General features: G+C 42.2%; 1 non-coding gene across 1 annotated transcript; it reads right to left on the reverse strand.

Moving 5' to 3' along the window:
* Nucleotides 1–1,670: 1,670 nt before the first annotated feature.
* On the reverse strand, nucleotides 1,671–1,743 carry TRNAR-CCG (transfer RNA arginine (anticodon CCG)). The gene has a single exon. It is a non-coding gene; the product is annotated as a tRNA-Arg (tRNA).
* Between the last annotated feature and the right edge of the window lie 3,959 nt (nucleotides 1,744–5,702).

Here is a 5,702-nt window from a genome sequence, read left to right on the forward strand (position 1 = left end):
GCAGAAAACTCCGCCCACCTGCTGCTGATTGGCAGTTATCTATGCATACCGTATATAGGAATCAACCATCAATCAGCAAGAGGGCGGGGGCAGGGTGTGGCAAGAATCCTATTCTCCTGCATATTACGAGAACGGATGAACAGAATGCTGTAAGTTATATACCGATTTGTTGAGCATTTCTGTCACTAGTTTATGCTGACCTCATTGAATGCACCATATACCTAGTGACAGATTCCCTTTAACTGTAGACAGCTGCAGTCCTCAAAAGTGCATGCAATTCCCTAATGCAATTTACTATGCATTTTGACTGCATCTGTAGCTCAGTAGTGAAAATCAGAAACTCTTGTTACCAATAGTTTGAGTGTAGCATCAGCCTAACCAATGCAAAGGAAAGCAAGCTGATTTATTCTACATTATAGGTAGCATGACATCTACCATTAATAATATAGAAAATTGGAAGCTTAATCTGTCCTTGAGAAACTAAGTATACCTTGTATACAAGAATGCTAGCATAAAAGAAGACCAACACAAATGGTATGAAAGATAGCCAGTATGAATAACATATAATGTGGTTAGTACAAATAGTATACAAGGTTGGCAGTACAAACAGGATACAGGAATTCCAGCATAATACATATGTAGGAATGCTGACCCAAGCAGTATACACAATGGCCAGCATGATGTATTTAGGTATGTAACACAAGAGATATACAAGAAGGCCAAAATGACACATATGTAAGACTTTTATCACCAATATACAGCATTGTTAACAAACCTAAAGCTTCATTCCTTACAAAAATGATCTTTGATCTGAATCCCAATCCATGTCTCCAGTTTTAGAAATATGTAAAACCTTATAGGTCATTGAGATACTTTTACAAGAAACTTGGGGTCATGTGAGGTGGGGGTCAATACCAGGTATGGTCACATGATCAGTATTTTTACATACAGTATCTTGTCATTAGATGTTGGTCCTATTAAAGCCGCATAGACACACTCCTGCACAATTCAGAATCAGTTTAGTTATTTGGTCTTCACAACATCTATTGTTTGTCTTCAGACTCCGGAAGTTTGGACAGAAAGTCTGACATTTCTTTCGAGTTATGTCATTGTTTGATCTTCTTGAGTACACAGGTGTGGTGCACATAGGTAAACACTAAAAGACAGCCATACACAGATAATTGTGTTTGTATTTAGAGCCTGCTAAGCTGTACAGGATTTTCATATGCAATGGGGGCAGGAAATATGGGAAATGGGTGTAGAAAGATTTTAGACAAATGTCCAAACTTTTAGCGATGTCCCTATTGTGACTATTCTGAGTTCGGTACACATCATCATTGACCTCTCCTACTCGGTTTCCTTCTGAATACTACATTTATTAATAAAACAAATTTGCTCTAAAATTTGAGCAATTAAAGGAACCGTCTATGAAAACCTAATATATACATAGTGAGGGCCAGAGATGTCAGTGCACAGTTTCTATCTGTTATTTTAATCTCTGGGTCACGGACCGCCCCTTCATGCAGTGCACAAGGCATAACTCACTGTAGAAGTTTTTCCCTGAAGTGATTCATATGGTTTTCAGTCTCATGTCAGTTTGTTGTCTCCAGGTTCTCTAGATTCCCAGCAATATTTAACAATTTGTAAGGTTTATTAATGCAACATAAAACTGACCCAGATGGGACTTGAACCCACAATCTCCAGCTCCGGAGGCTGACGCCTTATCCATTAGGCCACTGGGCCTCTACTCATTTTATTAGGCAAAGAAAGACTTGAATACTTATCTACTGTAGTCTATTGAGTGAGTTCCTTCCCTTTTGTGGTCAAAAGTCTTTGTTTACATGACAATCACAATTGGAAGCAGAAGCAGCAGCAGTTACTGCAGGTCAGCACCATGTATTAATCTACCGTAACAATGCACTACAACATTACAGTACCACTAAAAATGAAAATGATAAAAATTTACATTGTGGTGCAGGAACTCACAGCCACTAGAGATGAGCAATTGAATTTTTGAATTTCTCACCGAAGTGAAGAAGTTGGATGCAGCCTAAAAAACATGTATACAGCCACAGGCCATCCATTATTTTGCAATTGGTGTCCAAAAATAATTGTCATGAACATTATTTGATGTCTACCTCAAAAGACATCCATCATTTCATAGACTTCCATAGACTTCAATTGAAAATGATATTCGTTATTCCATATACTTTAATGCAATTCATTGAAATCAAGTAAAAAAAAAGCAATAAAGGATGTTCTATTTAAAGGAGACCTGTCACCCCCCGCGCCGGAGTGACAGGCTCCCGACCCCGGCTAGATCCCCTTATAGTTACCGCATGTCGCCGAGTCCTGCTGCCGTAGCCGGTCCCGGGACAGAGATATCCCGGTGAGAAGATGCAGAGATGAGTCCGGCTCCATTCATTCTCTATGGACGCTGGACCCATCTACACAGTGCGCGCGCCGGCTTTTCACCGGGATATCTCCGTCCGGGGACCAACTCCGGCAGCGGGACTCGGCGACATGCGGTAACTATAAGAGGATCTAGCTGGGGGTTGAGAGCCTGTCACCCCGGCGCGGGGGGTGACAGGTCCTCTTTAAAACAAAAAGCGGACACCTATCAGTATTCGAGTTGCACATTTTGCTCCTATTTCTGCCAGAGCATGCGGCCGGGCTTGCAGAGACTCCGACGGCATCCTTGGTAACCGGTCAGGCCGGTTGCTGGGGAGGGCCTACGGCAACTCTAGCAGTCTGCCTGGTTTCTATAAGTGCCATTCCTTTTTTGTAGCCGTGGCCAGGGTTTTACCGCTCCCAGACAATTGGCATAAGGTGTTGGATATATAATGATTGTGACTGGCAGCCGACACTGCCAGTCAGCTGTCGGTATTGGGCTGGACCTGAAGCCTCAGCCCCGATTGGGGCTTGGACTTCATGTTCCATAAGTATCCTCCCCTTGCAAGTGTTCCTTGCCTGCGATAGTGCCTAGTTTACTAGTGTATCTTGACCTAGCGTTATATCCGGCATTGTATTTCTGGTGATTTGACTTCTGGCTCTTGACTATTTGACTACCCTCTTGGATTTTGTATTGTACTGCGCTGCTCATGTGTTATTGACTCAAACCTCTGACTCTGCCTTATTGTGTGTGTTTGTCTTGTTTTGTTCTGTGTTGCACTTGGATAGGATCAGCATTTGTCGACCAGTTGTCCGTTGCCGCCTAGGGTTCCTAAGGCAAGTAGGCAGGGACAGTAGGGTGGGTGCCAGCGTGAGGGCCCACCTGTCTTTGTGTCATCCTGTCCCTGATTCCTAACAACAACTTTTTACTTTTTTTTTTTACTTAGTGTGAACGTAGCCATAGGCTGCATCCAACTTCATCATCCACCAGTAATGCCGAGAGTTCAAACAAACCAGAGCATTCACTCATGTCTATTGGATAACTATCTTTTCTTGCTGAATAGCAAAGGCCTTTTCTTTTACCCCAGCAGAACGTACCCATCATATACACTTCAAAAATAAAAGAAAACCAGAAAACGAGGGGAAAAAAAATCAAACAAAACAAAAATCATTAGGTACTTATCTTATTTACATATATTGAATTGCAGCAATAACAAGCAGATCTTTGTCTCATTTCATTCTAATTAAAGCATCGTAGAACAACTGCAATTCACACAAGAGCCTATTTTAATAGTCAAAGCTGGCAAACTCCCAACGTTACAATGTAGCAATTAACGGCACCGCTGTATTTGCTATTCAGGGTTCGGAATAAAAAAAAAAAAAAACTTGTTTATTAAGATGGGCTTCAGGCACTGGTGTGCAATAGAGCTGCATGTAATTAGATTGGAATTATTTGTCTGTTTCTGATATTGTAAACTGGCATTTAGCACATCAGTTAAATTGACACACTGCGCTGCATGGTTTAGCTGGTAATTAAAACATGTTCTGTTAATTAGATGATGACCACTTTATTCCAGGGCTCTTGTGTTTGGAATTTTGTAGTGTTCTCTGTTTGTATCATGGGCGCCAGACGTTCTCCTAATGAGGCCTTGTTTTGTTTCAATTACCACCTGCTGTTCAAAAGCAAAGCTTGTTTTAACTAAACAAAATTAATGCTCGTCTTCCATTCTAAGAACTTAAATGTTCCACAAATGATGGCGGAGCTTATTATTGAAGTGCTAGAATCCAGCTTTAAATACTGCAAGCGTAATTAAAAGAAGGTTATAAAAACCTGGAGTATAAATATTGCTTCCTGGATCTCGCCATTTTTTTTCTTTTTCCGAGAGAGATAATTACAGTAGTTATGATGTGTGTACAAACTAACTCGAATTCTGTAAATCATTAACGGGGGTGATTGATAGGAAGAATCTAAGAGAAGCTCTCAGCTGGGGCTCTGGTGGATTCTGCACAAAGTGCAGTGGGGATAAATAATGGGCAAACAGTAAAGATTTCATTCAACAGTTTGGAGGATGTGGTTTTATGGAGTTCCAGAGTATATTAAAGGCCTAAACATAGTGGGTTTGATTGGGATTCTGCTTTTATTTCAATTGTTTTTCCAGAAATTTGATATGAAAGGTCTATCCTTAGGATATTACTAGAGATGAGCAAATTCACAGTAATAACGAAGCGAAGCAATCGGTTCATCAGCCTGCTGCCTTTTAACTAAGTGCTGTTCCTCCCCGGGTGCTGGGAAAAGCTCGATCCAGTCCTGGGAAAATGGTAGTTTCCCAGGACTGGATCCAGCTTTCCCCAGTACCCGGGAAACCGAGTCAGTTAAATGGAAGCAGACTGATGAGCAGATTTCAGAGATAGCAAATCACTTCACTTTGTTTTTAATGTAAGGCTGCATTCACACGTCCCGTAAAATTGTCCATGGTCGCGAATCCGTGACCTAGCCCAATTTTAGGAACCATTCAAGTGTATGCAGCCATTCACGCGATCCATGCTGCGACTCCCACTGTGTAAAAATAGGACATGTTCTAGTGCAGTAGGGATCCCACCACCACACCCAGCAGCAGAGAAGACAGGAGCGCAGAAGACAGGAGTGTAGAAGACAACTACTCGCCTACTGTGCCGTGCCGGTGAACATGTGAGCCTGCCGGCATGAGGGGATAGGTGAGTAGTTGTCTTCTGTGCTCCTGTCATCTCTGCTGCCGGGCGGTGCGGGGGGGTGGGGTACTACACTTCTATTGGGGGATCTATGCCGCGACTCCCCTCCGGTCATACCGGTGCGGATTGCTGCACGGATCGTGTGAATGAGGCCCATATTAGCTTATCTCTAGATATAACAATGTAAAATGTACAAGACTCCAATGGAAAGAGGTCATGGCACCCCTGCAAGCACTGTATCCCCCTTTGTTATTTACCATACAAGCACATGTATAACGAAGGTGAACTATATATTCTCTCCTACTATATATCAATTGGTGTTACCATGAGGGATTGCTGTGGCTGGCAGCAAGAATGGCAGTCTTCTGGGCTGTCAGCCACAATAGAAGGTGCAAGTAGTGGGGGTCCTAACCATGGTACCCCATAGCAAAACTTGTAATGACCCCACCTCACTACGAGCACTTTCAGTTCAGTACATAAGTGATTCTGGTCTTCCTAATTTGCAGGGATAATGTACAATGAGATGTCACAGTATATGGATAATGAACATACTACACAGAAATAATGAACAAACTGCTGTCAATGAACAAACTGGTGTCACA

Source organism: Dendropsophus ebraccatus, chromosome 4 (genome assembly GCF_027789765.1).
Source record: "Dendropsophus ebraccatus isolate aDenEbr1 chromosome 4, aDenEbr1.pat, whole genome shotgun sequence".
Classification (NCBI taxonomy): domain Eukaryota; kingdom Metazoa; phylum Chordata; class Amphibia; order Anura; family Hylidae; genus Dendropsophus; species Dendropsophus ebraccatus.